Source organism: Cherax quadricarinatus, unplaced genomic scaffold, assembly GCF_038502225.1.
Source record: "Cherax quadricarinatus isolate ZL_2023a unplaced genomic scaffold, ASM3850222v1 Contig402, whole genome shotgun sequence".
In the NCBI taxonomy this organism is placed as follows: Eukaryota; Metazoa; Arthropoda; class Malacostraca; order Decapoda; family Parastacidae; genus Cherax; species Cherax quadricarinatus.
In genome coordinates, this window is record NW_027195428.1 from 42,470 (window position 1) to 57,051 (window position 14,582).

General features: G+C 42.8%; 1 long non-coding RNA gene across 1 annotated transcript in view; it reads right to left on the reverse strand.

Moving 5' to 3' along the window:
* The window catches only part of LOC138851355 (uncharacterized), a 62,497-nt gene that overhangs the window by 10,389 nt on the left and 37,526 nt on the right, over positions 1 to 14,582 (reverse strand). Inside the window, exon 2 of the long non-coding RNA XR_011391172.1 lies at positions 9,624 to 9,657. This is a non-coding gene — a long non-coding RNA (uncharacterized lncRNA). The remainder of the gene's footprint in view (positions 1 to 9,623; positions 9,658 to 14,582) is intronic.

Here is a 14,582-nt window from a genome sequence, read left to right on the forward strand (position 1 = left end):
AACCATTTCCTTTAAATGCTGTGGCCTTATTCCAGTGTAACCCCCAGCAGAGCCAGATGGGAACGACATTATTGCTTTGTAAATGTCTGAGTCTTCCACAATCAATGGTTCCATAGTGGGGACAGAGGTGTTGGAACTGTTGGTGCCACTGGTTTCCCTGGCAGGGTGCTTTCCTCTAAGTGCTTCAGCCGTGTCAGCATCCCTGGGAGCAACTGTATCTTCACTGGTAATAATTCTGATTGCCCCCACTGTGTTGCCCTCTTCAATTTTCTTGCTCACCTGGACTCTGACTTTTTCACTGTCAGTAGAGTGAGTGGGGGTTCTGCCTCTCCCTTTTTTGTGTTGACGGGGAAGGCGAATGAGGTTATCAACTCTAGGAAAATCTCTTAAGGATTTAATTATCATTGAGGCTAGCCTCTTTCCCCTTCTTTCCGGCACAGCTAAGCAGACATTGCCAAAAAGTAGCAAGTTGTGCCATGCCTTGATGGTTGGTGGAGCATTTAAGATAGTGGAACCATCGTTTACTTTTTTCAGGAGGTCTGTAAGTTTCCCAGCTGCGTGTGGACGGGCTGCTTTGGGAATATGTGTGAGTGTCCTCGTACCTGTTGCTTTAATTGCTTCCAAGAGATTGTCTGATGAGATGAAATCTGTTGGAGTGGGTTCAGGTGCCTGAGGTGGCTCTGGATCATCACTTTCCACAGGAGGACATCCTGAACCAGGGCAACTACCGTGTTTGCGGAGGAAACCATTAGAGTTGAGACAACGAAGCTGTAAGCATGACCGACACTTGCCTCTCCTAGTATTGCCAGCCGTGCCATTTCCCTGGCTGCTTGCTTCCTCCTGGTTGGCATCCATCTGCTAGACTAGACAATAGGAGTGGAATATGACATGCTGGGTGGGTATGGTGCGTGGAAGGTAGTGAACTTGACCGTGGTGGCCTGGTGGAGTTTGAGGGGCCGGGAGGGGAAGGGGAAAACTTCCCCTGGGAATTAGGTGGGGGAGGCGCAGGTTGTTGAGTGGGGTTATCCCGGGAAGTACAATACACATGGACTTGCACACTATATATTGTTCACACTGTCTTACAATACACATAACTTTATTTGTTTCCCATGTACACTATGAACAATGTGGGTATGGGCACTGCTGAACCAATGTGTTCACTCACCATCTAGTTACACATCCCACCTCTTCCACCCACCCCCGTGACGTGGGGGTGGATGCACTGACTGGTCACTCCCTCGTTAACATTAATTTCACATTGTTTTTCCATAACATATGCCTCTAAATAGTCCATGCATCGACACAATCATTTCCAAGTTAACTGGAAGCATGGTGCATGGTGCTGGATATACATGTTTTTATAAGAGCTTTTCGAGGTTTGTATGTACGATAATCTTGGCCTGTACTCATACACCATTTCCTCTCTGGATCGCAACACTGAGTCTCTGAAAGAGGAAGCTGGTCGCCCTGTGGTCCTTGGTTTCTATGATGAGCTTTTCACCCAGCTCTTTGAGGAACTTTAGAGCACACTTGCCCCATGCTCCAAGGGTCTCCGACCCTATTGGAATGAAGTTATAGCAAGGGGGAAGGTCTTCATATTTTCGGATCTTCTGGGTCTCCCTGTGGCTGGCAGCTCCACCCCCTTCCACTACGGAGTATGGCAAGTAGGTGTCTGCCAATGTGGCAGCACAGGTGTAGTCCCAGGCAATCTGCTTTCCATCCTTCCAGGGTAGCATAGTGGCTCCATCAGGACGCTTTTGACTTCCATCAGACCTCTGTACTTGGGGTTCCCGTTGAGCTGGGCAACGGGCTGTGGCGAGGCTTCTCTTTATATCATTGACCTCCTCATGCCTGGCATACTTCCCTTCTGCTGTGTGACACACGAGACCATGAAGTCCGAATTGATCAGCTGTCGCCCTGCCGCAAATACACCTATGTTCGGTGAGGATGGGGGCGGCTAGGCGAAGAGCAACACCAATCCGAATGGCCTGTGGGTCGAGACGGGTGCCCAGGGAGGAATTGGGAACAGCTAACAGGAAATCTCCTGAGTGTGGTGCCTTCACTGCCAGGAGACGAGCTTTGTTCTTTCCTGAAGCATTGGAGAGCATTGTGTTGGCGATTTTTTCCATGATCGGTTTGTCCCAGTGGGACTGTTTGTGCTCTTTGGGAGGAGCTGGTCTACTGGAGGAGTCTGTAAGGGTGTCCCACCGAATCGCTGCTTCAGTAAACCTGGGGTCTTGAGCTCCTACCACGTCTCTCAAGCGTTCGGGCACTATCTTCTTGACTAATGCACTGGAAGCCAAACACGAAGACAGAAAAGCAGGTAAAGCAACATGCGTTGCTTTACGCAGCCCTATACCTCCCAGTCGCACTGGGAGGGTTGCCTGATCCCATTGCTGATCCTCTAGTGACATATATATATATATATATATATATATATATATATATATATATATATATATATATATATATATATATATATATATATATATATATATATATATATATATATATATATATATATATATATATATATATATATATATATATATATATATATAGGTAGTAGGTTGGTAGACAGCAACCACCCAGGGAAGTACTACCGTCCTGCCAGATGACTGTGAAACAGAAACCTGTAACTGTTTTGCATGATGGTAGGATTGCTGGTTTCTTTTTCTGTCTCATAAACACGCTAGATAACAGGGATATCTTGCTACTCCTACTTACACTTTGGTCACACTTCACAGACACGCACATGCATATATATATATACATACATCTAGGTTTTTCTCCTTTTTCTAAATAGCTCTTGTTCTTCTTTATTTCTTCTATTGTCCATGGGGAAGTGGAAAAGAATCTTTCCTCCGTAAGCCATGCGTGTCGTATGAGGCGACTAAAATGCCGGGAGCAATGGGCTAGTAACCCCTTCTCCTGTAGACATTTACTAAAAAAGAGAAGAAGAAAAACTTTATAAAACTGGGATGCTTGAATGTGCGTGGATGTAGTGCGGATGACAAGAAACAGATGATTGCTGATGTTATGAATGAAAAGAAGTTGGATGTCCTGGCCCTAAGCGAAACAAAGCTGAAGGGGGTAGGGGAGTTTCGGTGGGGGGAAATAAATGGGATTAAATCTGGAGTATCTGAGAGAGTTAGAGCAAAGGAAGGGGTAGCAGTAATGTTGAATGATCAGTTATGGAAGGAGAAAAGAGAATATGAATGTGTAAATTCAAGAATTATGTGGATTAAAGTAAAGGTTGGATGCGAGAAGTGGGTCATAATAAGCGTGTATGCACCTGGAGAAGAGAGGAATGCAGAGGAGAGAGAGAGATTTTGGGAGATGTTAAGTGAATGTATAGGAGCCTTTGAACCAAGTGAGAGAGTAATTGTGGTAGGGGACCTGAATGCTAAAGTAGGAGAAACTTTTAGAGAGGGTGTGGTAGGTAAGTTTGGGGTGCCAGGTGTAAATGATAATGGGAGCCCTTTGATTGAACTTTGTATAGAAAGGGGTTTAGTTATAGGTAATACATATTTTAAGAAAAAGAGGATAAATAAGTATACAAGATATGATGTAGGGCGAAATGACAGTAGTTTGTTGGATTATGTATTGGTAGATAAAAGACTGTTGAGTAGACTTCAGGATGTACATGTTTATAGAGGGGCCACAGATATATCAGATCACTTTCTAGTTGTAGCTACACTGAGAGTAAAAGGTAGATGGGATACAAGGAGAATAGAAGCATCAGGGAAGAGAGAGGTGAAGGTTTATAAACTAAAAGAGGAGGCAGTTAGGGTAAGATATAAACAGCTATTGGAGGATAGATGGGCTAATGAGAGCATAGGCAATGGGGTCGAAGAGGTATGGGGTAGGTTTAAAAATGTAGTGTTAGAGTGTTCAGCAGAAGTTTGTGGTTACAGGAAAGTGGGTGCGGGAGGGAAGAGGAGCGATTGGTGGAATGATGATGTAAAGAGAGTAGTAAGGGAGAAAAAGTTAGCATATGAGAAGTTTTTACAAAGTAGAAGTGATGCAAGGAGGGAAGAGTATATGGAGAAAAAGAGAGAGGTTAAGAGAGTGGTGAAGCAATGTAAAAAGAGAGCAAATGAGAGAGTGGGTGAGATGTTATCAACAAATTTTGTTGAAAATAAGAAAAAGTTTTGGAGTGAGATTAACAAGTTAAGGAAGCCTAGAGAACAAATGGATTTGTCAGTTAAAAATAGGAGAGGAGAGTTATTAAATGGAGAGTTAGAGGTATTGGGAAGATGGAGGGAATATTTTGAGGAATTGTTAAATGTTGATGAAGATAGGGAAGCTGTGATTTCGTGTATAGGGCAAGGAGGAATAACATCTTGTAGGAGTGAGGAAGAGCCAGTTGTGAGTGTGGGGGAAGTTCGTGAGGCAGTAGGTAAAATGAAAGGGGGTAAGGCAGCCGGGATTGATGGGATAAAGATAGAAATGTTAAAAGCAGGTGGGGATATAGTTTTGGAGTGGTTGGTGCAATTATTTAATAAATGTATGGAAGAGGGTAAGGTACCTAGGGATTGGCAGAGAGCATGCATAGTTCCTTTGTATAAAGGCAAAGGGGACAAAAGAGAGTGCAAAAATTATAGGGGGATAAGTCTGTTGAGTATACCTGGTAAAGTGTATGGTAGAGTTATTATTGAAAGAATTAAGAGTAAGACGGAGAATAGGATAGCAGATGAACAAGGAGGCTTTAGGAAAGGTAGGGGGTGTGTGGACCAGGTGTTTACAGTGAAACATATAAGTGAACAGTATTTAGATAAGGCTAAAGAGGTCTTTGTGGCATTTATGGATTTGGAAAAGGCGTATGACAGGGTGGATAGGGGGGCAATGTGGCAGATGTTGCAGGTGTATGGTGTAGGAGGTAGGTTACTGAAAGCAGTGAAGAGTTTTTACGAGGATAGTGAGGCTCAAGTTAGAGTATGTAGGAAAGAGGGAAATTATTTCCCAGTAAAAGTAGGCCTTAGACAAGGATGTGTGATGTCACCGTGGTTGTTTAATATATTTATAGATGGGGTTGTAAGAGAAGTAAATGCGAGGGTCTTGGCAAGAGGCGTGGAGTTAAAAGATAAAGAATCACACATAAAGTGGGAGTTGTCACAGTTGCTCTTTGCTGATGACACTGTGCTCTTGGGAGATTCTGAAGAGAAGTTGCAGAGATTGGTGGATGAATTTGGTAGGGTGTGCAAAAGAAGAAAATTAAAAGTGAATACAGGAAAGAGTAAGGTTATGAGGATAACAAAAAGATTAGGTGATGAAAGATTGGATATCAGATTGGAGGGAGAGAGTATGGAGGAGGTGAATGTATTCAGATATTTGGGAGTGGACGTGTCAGCGGATGGGTCTATGAAAGATGAGGTGAATCATAGAATTGATGAGGGGAAAAGGGTGAGTGGTGCACTTAGGAGTCTGTGGAGACAAAGAACTTTGTCCTTGGAGGCAAAGAGGGGAATGTATGAGAGTATAGTTTTACCAACGCTCTTATATGGGTGTGAAGCATGGGTGATGAATGTTGCAGCGAGGAGAAGGCTGGAGGCAGTGGAGATGTCATGTCTGAGGGCAATGTGTGGTGTGAATATAATGCAGAGAATTCGTAGTTTGGAAGTTAGGAGGAGGTGCGGGATTACCAAAACTGTTGTCCAGAGGGCTGAGGAAGGGTTGTTGAGGTGGTTCGGACATGTAGAGAGAATGGAGCGAAACAGAATGACTTCAAGAGTGTATCAGTCTGTAGTGGAAGGAAGGCGGGGTAGGGGTCGGCCTAGGAAAGGTTGGAGGGAGGGGGTAAAGGAGGTTTTGTGTGCGAGGGGCTTGGACTTCCAGCAGGCATGCGTGAGCGTGTTTGATAGGAGTGAATGGAGACAAATGGTTTTTAATACTTGACGTGCTGTTGGAGTGTGAGCAAAGTAACATTTATGAAGGGGTTCAGGGAAACCGGCAGGCCGGACTTGAGTCCTGGAGATGGGAAGTACAGTGCCTGCACTCTGAAGGAGGGGTGTTAATGTTGCAGTTTAAAAACTGTAGTGTAAAGCACCCTTCTGGCAAGACAGTGATGGAGTGAATGATGGTGAAAGTTTTTCTTTTTCGGGCCACCCTGCCTTGGTGGGAATCGGCCAGTGTGATAAAAAAAAAAAATATATAAATATATTATATATATATATATATATATATATATATATATATATAAGGTCTTTCTCCCTGAGTGAGGTCTGTAGTCTTTGTCCACCTAGCCTATACTCTGTCTGCGGTCTTCTTTGCCCCTCCCAAATCTTCATGACTTTGCATTTGGCTGGATTGAATTCGAGAAGCCAGTTACTGGACCACATGTCCAGCCTGTCCAGGTCTCTTTGCAGTCCTGCCTCATCCTCGTCCGATTTAATTCTTCTCATCAACTTCACGTCATCTGCGAACAGGGACACTTCAGAGTCTATTCCTTCCATCATGTCGTTCACATATATCAAAAATAGCACTGGTCCTAGAACTGACCCCTGTGGGACCCCGCTCGTAACAGGCGCCCACTGTGATACCTCTTCACGGACCATGACTCGTTGCTGCCTCCCTGTCAGGTATTCCCTTATCCATTGCAGTGCCCTCCCTTTTACATGCGCCTGATCCTCCAGCTTCTGCACTAATCTCTTGTGGGGAACTGTGTCAAAGGCCTTCCTGCAGTCTAGGAAAACGCAATCTACCCACCCCTCTCTCTCGTGTCTTACTTCTGTTACCTTGTCATAAAACTCCAGGAGGTTTGTGATACAGGATTTGCCTTCCATGAACCCATGCTGGTTTTCATTTATAATCTTGTTCCTTTCCAGGTGTTCGACCACTCTCCTCCTGATAATCTTCTCCATGACTTTGCACACAATACATGTCAGAGACACAGGTCTGTAGTTTAGTGCCTCGTTTCTGTTTCCTTTCTTAAATATGGGGACTACATTAGCTGTCTTCCATTTCTCAGGTAGTTGCCCAGTTTCAAGGGATGTGTTGAAGATTGTGGTTAGAGGCACGCACAGCATCTCTGCTCCTTCTCTAAGGACCCATGGGGAGATGTTGTCCGGTCCCATCGCCTTTGAGGTGTCAAGGTCACTTAAGAGCTTCTTCACCTCCTCCTCAGTTGTTCGTATGTCATCCAACACTTGTTGGTATATTCCCTCTTGATGTTCCCTTCTGTGCTGTCTTCCCACAGCCCTTCCTGTCTCTACTGTAAAAACTTCCTTAAATCTCCTGTTCAGCTTCTCACATACCTCCTGATCATTTCTTGTGAGTTCTCCACCTTCTGTCCTTAATCTGATCACCTGGTCTTTGACTGTTGTCTTCCTCCTGATGTGGCTATACAACAGTTTCGGGTCAGTCTTGATTCTCGATGCTATGTAATTTTCATACTGTCGCTGGGCCTCCCTCCTTACCTGTGCATACTCATTCCTGGCTCTGCGACTGATCTCCCTATTTTCGTGTGTTCTCTGCCTTCTGTACTTTTTCCATTCTCTATTGCACTTTGTTTTTGCCTCCTTACACCGTCGGGTAAACCAGGGGCTCGTTCTGGTCTTCCCGTTGTTACTGTTGCCCTTGGGAATAAACTTTTCCACTGCCTCCTTGCATTTTGTTGTTACATATTCCATCATTTCATTTACTGGCTTTTCTGCCAGTTCTCTGTCCCACTGGACCTCCCGCAGGAAGTTCTTCAACCCTATGTAGTCCCCTCTTTTACAGTCAGGCTTTTCCCATTCAACTCCTGTTATTCTCTCCACTTGCAGCTCTACTATGTATTCAAAGCACAGAACCACGTGGTCGCTAGCTCCTAGGGGACTCTCATACTTGATGTCCTCAATGTCTGAGCTGCCCAGGGTGAACACAAGGTCCAATCTTGCTGGTTCATCCTCCCCTCTCACTCTGGTAGTGTCCTTAACATGTTGGTGCATGAGGTTTTCCAGCACCACGTCCAACATCCTGGCTCTCCATGTTTCGGGACCCCCATGTGGCCCCAGGTTTTCCCAGTCGATCTCCCTGTGGTTGAAATCCCCCATAACCAGCAACTTTGCTCTGCTGGAATGAGCTCTTCTTGCCACCTCAGCAAGTGTGTCCACCATTGCTCTGTTGCTCTCTTCATATTCCTCTCTTGGCCTCCTGCAGTTCTGTGGTGGATTATACATCACTGCAATGACCACTTTGTGTTCCCCAGACTGAAGTGTACCTGCTATGTAGTCTCTTTCTCCCGTTTCATCTATGCCTTCCATTTTCTCGAATTTCCATCTGTTTTTTACGAGCAGAGCAACCCCACCTCCCCCCCTGCCCCTTCTATCTTTCCTCATGATCTGGTATCCTGGTGGGAAGATTGCATCTGTTATTGTCTCCGTGAGTTTTGTTTCTGTAACTGCTATGATGTCTGGGGACTTCTCATTGATTCCTTCTTGCCATTCCTCATGTTTATTCGTTAATCCATCTGCATTTGTGTACCAAACCTTCAACTTTTGTTCTAATACTGTAACTGTGGTGTGGGGGGTGGAAACAGAGGGATCGGTGTGTGATGGTTGGTTTGGATTGTTCAGTTGCCTTGGGGGTGTCGTGGCTGGAGTCCTTCTGCAGGTGTTTCTGGGGGGTGTGCTTGTCCTTCCATTTGATCCTGGGTTATTCTGCTCTCCTTTTTCATTTCCTCCCATTTCTCCTTTCGTTTTTGAACTCTCTCTTTCATTGTCTTCCTTTCGTCCTGTGTTCTGTCTCGATCGAGGTACACACTCCGGAACTCCTGCTTGCCTCTCAGCCGTGCTTTCTCCTGCAGGATCATGGTTCGGGTTGATTCTGCCTTGAAAATTACTTTGAGAGGCCGATTCCTTTTCTTTGTGAACCACCCAATTCTCCGAAAATTTGCCACCTGGGTCATGTCCCCCTCGCCTATCACCTTCATGATATCTTCAATCGCTTTTTTCTCCTCCTGCTTTCTTTCATCATAAGTTTCCCCTTTAGCTTCGTCTAGCCCATAGACAAACACGGATCTCTCCCTTTCCACCTCCCACTGTGACTCCCATTGCATCCTCTGATGTGTTTTAGTTTCTTCCCGTGGAGTTTTCCTTCCTTCAGTCCCTTCCTGTGTTGTTGGGTTGGTGCTACATGATACTTAAGCAGCACCAACCCAACAACACAGGAGTCACATGATTTCATCGTCTACCCGTCCTCATCATAGGTAGAGGTTGTTTTGATAAGGACCTGCCTCGCATGGACCAGTAGGCCTTCTACAGTGTTCCTCCATTCTTATGTTCTTATGACATTCCTCAGGTCACGTGCGTCACATCTCACTCTCCGCCTATATATATAATGTCTTTCTACCTCTGTATGTTAGAAGTGATCAAGGTCCCAGGACCGAAACGTTTTCTAATAAATATGTTATAATGTTTGCTTATGTGTCTTTCTAAACCACACACACACACACATACACATATATATATATATATATATATATATATATATATATATATATATATATATATATATATATATATATATATATATATATATATATATATATATAATATATGGACGGGACATCAACTGACACTTGCATTATCCCAGTTGTTATACACAGGTATTTTAAGAAGTAAAAAATGTATATTACTCACCCGCTGTAGCAGAGAAGTCATGATCTTTTTCTTTCTGTAAAAGGTGAGGAAAATTAATGATAAACTATAACTTTCTTGCAAAAATTCAGAAAGAGATTACAGTGTTTATCATTTCAGGAAGTTTATGTAACTTTCTTATGTTTACGTAGGTAAACATTCCCTCATATAATGGCAGCCAATAATTTCGTTGGTAGAGATAAGCACCCCCTCATGTAATGGCAGCCAATGTTTATGTAGGTAGAGATAAACACTCCCTCATATAATGGCCGCCAATGTTTACGTTGGTAGAGATAAACACTCCCTCATATAATGGCAGCCAATAAACTCTCCCTCATTTGGCAGCCATTGTTTTAGGTAGAGATAAACACTCCCTCATATGGCAGCCATTGGCAGCCAATGCCAATGTTTACATAGGTAGAGATAAACACTCCCTCATATAATGGCCGCCAATGTTTACATAGGTAGAGATAAACACTCCCTCATATAATGGCCGCCAATGTTTACGTTGGTAGAGATAAACACTCTCTCATATAATGGCCGCCAATATTTACGTTTGTAGAGACAACTTTGTTCTTAATATTTATAACTATGAGTTGTTTCCTGAGTATTTTGTCTCGCTGTTATGACTCAAAGATCAAGAGAGTGAAAGCAACTTTTTAGTTTTCCTCTGTAAAACGTTCATTACTACAGTTCGATCATGAAATATTGTAAACGATTCTAATTCATTTTTGATCTTGAAATTTCAAGATCAAAACATTCAGTGTCTTGCAAAATAAATCTTGCAAGAAAGCAAAAGACTCAGCAGACGATGCAACATGTCTTGCAAACTAAATCTTGCAAAACAGTTGTAATCTTCTCTGAGATGTAAAAGAGCCCCCAAGGATAGTCAATATGAGTGTAATATAAAAATGGTGATGGAGTGAATGATGGTGAAAGTTTTTCTTTTTCGGGCCACCCTGCCTTGGTGGGAATCGGCCGGTGTGATAATAAAAAAAAAAAAAAAATATTTTACTTACCCCACAACTTGAGTAACAAATTCTCAGCATTGAAATACATAGCAGAAAAAGAAACATGATTTGTTAAAGGATCACCTTGACAATGAAATATTGATCCGGGTTATAACTTACACAGATGCGACAGAGTAAACAGGCAAAAGGTGGGAGGTTGGTCTGTATATCACAGAGTCACTGATGTGCTCAGAACTACTAAATCCCTCAAATAATGTGGTTGAAGTTTTGGCAGTAAAGATCGAGAACCAAAACATGGTCACTGTGGTTGTATACAAGCCTCTGGATGCAACTTCCCAGCAATTTCAGAAGCAGCTTTTGAAAATAAACTACTATATGGAAAATCTTTCTGCTCCTGCCCCCAACATCTTGCTCCTGGGGGATTTCAACCTAAAGCACCTAAAATGGAGGCATGTAGCAAATAATGTTATAGTAGAGATAACACCAGGAGGCAGCTCAGAAGAAAACTCGCATACACACGAGCTTTTAAATCTCTTCACCATATTCACCTTAAACCAGCACATAATAGAGCCTACAAGATTGGAGAATACACTGCACCTCATCTTCACTAACAATGATCATCTGATACGTAATGTCACCATATCAAAAACAATATATTCAGATCGCAACATAATAGAGGTTCAGACATATATGTGCGAAGCCCCAGACCGACAAAATGTGACCAGTCACGAGAGACCCTTCACCAAAATCAACTTCAATAACAGAAACATAAAGTGGGATCTAGTCAACCAGGTCCTAAATGATATAAACTGGGAAAATCTCCTAAGCAACACGGATCCAAACTTATGTCTAGAACAAACTAGCTCTGTGGCACTCGAGGTATGCTCAAAGCATATTCCTATAAGGGAAAGGAGAAGATGTAAACTAGAAAGAGAAAGACGCTCCCTATACAGGCGAAGGCAAAGAATAACAGACCGGCTAAAAGAGGCCAATATATCTGCAATACGAAGGGAGGCACTGGCCAGAGAAATAGCGAACATCGAAGTTAAGCTAAAGGAATCTTACAGGAATCAAGAAACACATAAAGAAATAAAAGCCATAAATCAAATCGAAATATTTCTTTTTTTTATGCCAAATAAATGTCAAGAACAACATCCAGTATTGGGCCCCTGTTATACGAGATGGGTCCTACACAGATGACAGCAAGGAAATGAATGACCTACTCAGGTTCCAATATGACTCGGTTTTTATTGAGCCGCTAACCAGACTGAGAGTCGAAGACCTAAATGAATTTTAAATGAGAGAGGCACAGAATTTGGTAGACTCAAACCTATCTGATATTATCGTGCTCCCAAATGACTTCGAACAGGCGATAAATGACATGCCCATGCACTCTGCCCCAGGCCCAGACTCATGGAACTCCGTGTTCATCAAGAACTGCAAGAAACCCCTATCACGAGCTTTTAACATCCTATGGAGAGAGTGCACTGACACAGGGTTCGTCTCTCAGTTACTAAAAGCAAAAGACATAGCCCCACTGTACACTGTACATCAAAGAACTACAGACCAATAGCGCTAACATCCCACATCATAAAAATCTTTGAAGGGGTTCTAAGCAGCAACATCGCCACTCATCTAAATACCCATAAATTACACGACCCAGGGCAATATGGATTTAGAGCAGGTTGCTCCTGCCTGTCCCAGCTACTGGACCACTATGACAATATCTTGGATGCTCTAGAAGACAAACACAGATGTAGTATACACAGATTGCGAAAGCCTTTGAAAAGTGTGACCATGTTGTAATAACGCACAAAACGTGTGATAAAGGAAAAACAGGGAAAGTTGGTAGATGGATCTTTAATTTCCTAACAAACAGAACACAAAGAGTCGTAGTGAACAGAGTGAAGTCTGAGGCAGCTACGGTGAAAAGCTCTGTTCCACAAGGCTCAGTGCTCACTCCCATCCTATTCCTCATCCTAACATCTGACATAGTCAAGGATGTAAGCCACTGCACCGTGACTTCCTTTGCAGATGACACCCGAATTTTCATGACAGTGTCCTCCATTGGAGACACTGTAAGTCTCCAGGTGGACATCAACCAAATCTTTAAATGGGCTGCAGAAAACAACATGAAGTCCAATGACGAGAAATTTCAATTACTCCGATACGGTAAACGTGAGAAAATTAAAATTATATCGGAGAATAAAACAAATTCAAACCACACAATAGAGCGAAAATCTAATGTCAAAGTCCTGGGAGTGATAATGTTAGAGGATCTCACCTTCAAGGACCATAACATTGTATCAATCGCATCTGCTAGAAAAATGACAGGATGGATAATGAGAACCTTCAAAACTAGGGAGGCCAAGCCCATGATGACACTCTTCAGGTCACTTGTTCTATCTAGGCTGGAATATTGCTGCACACTAACAGCACCTTTCAAGGCAGGTGAAATTGCCGACCTAGAAAATGTACAGAGAACATTCATGACACACATAACTGCGATAAAACATCCGAATTACTGGGAATATTTGAAGTTCCTGAACCTGTTCTCCCTGGAACGCAGGCGGGAGAGACACATGATTATATACACCTGGAAAATCCTAGAGGGACTAGTACCAAAGTTACACACGAAAATCACTCACAACGAAAGCAAAACACTCAGCAGACGATGCAACATTCCCCCAATGAAAAGCAGGGGTACCACTAGCACGTTAAGAGACAACACAGTAAGTGTCAGAGACCCAAGACTGTTCAACTGTCTCCTAGCATATATAAGGGGGTTACCAATAGACCCCTGGCTGTCTTCAAGAAAGCACTGGACAGGCACCTAAAGTCGGTACCTGACCAGCCGGGCTGTGGTTCGTACGTTGGGATGTGTGCAGCCAACAGTAACAGCCTGGTTGATCAGGCCCTGATAAACCATGAGGCTTGGTCACAGACTGAGCCGCGGGGGCGTTGATCCCCGAAACTCTCTCTAGGTATATCCTCCACATAACTAATAACAAATTATTTAACAATTTACAATGTAAAGAACTTTCGTTTTTTTCACAACTGCCTTCATAGTAAACATTGAATAAATATACAAGTATCAAACATCAGATGAATAATAAACACAGGTAACACTGACGTCTGTCTCTCTCTTCCTGTCTCTCACATTATTATTAATGAATAATAAACACAGTTAACACTGACGTCTGTCTCTCTCTTCCTGTCTCTCACATTATTATTAATGAATAATAAACACAGTTAACACTGACGTCTGTCTCTCTCATCCTGTCTCTCACATTATTATTAATTAATAATAAACACAGGTAACACTGACGTCTGTCTCTCTCTTCCTGTCTCTCACATTATTATTAATTAATAATAAACACAGGTAACACTGACGTCTGTCTCTCTCTTCCTGTCTCTCACATTATCTATTATTTACCTGTTACAAATACAAGAACATTTTTCTTGTACTCTGCCATCACAAATGTGCATAAAAAGCTGTTGTTTGATATTTGTTACTGTGGTCCAGCTTATTTGTTACTGTGGTCCAGCTTATTTGTTACTGTGGTCCAGCTTATTTGTTACTGTGGTTCAGCTTATTTGTTACTGTGGTCCAGCTTATTTGTTACTGTGGTCCAGCTTATTTGTTACTGTGGTCCAGCTTATTTGTTACTGTGGTCCAGCTTATTTGTTACTGTGGTCCACCTTATTTGTTACTGTGGTCCACCTTATTTGTTACTGTGGTCCAGCTTATTTGTTAGTGTGGTCCACCTTATTTGTTAGTGTGGTACAGCTTATTTGTTACTGTGGTCCAGCTTATTTGTTACTGTGGTCCAGCTTATTTGTTACTGTGGTCCAGCTTATTTGTTACTGTGGTCCAGCTTATTTGTTACTGTGGTCCAGCTTATTTGTTACTGTGGTCCAGCTTATTTGTTACTGTGGTCCAGCTTATTTGTTACTGTGGTCTACCTTATTTGTTACTGTGGTCCAGCTT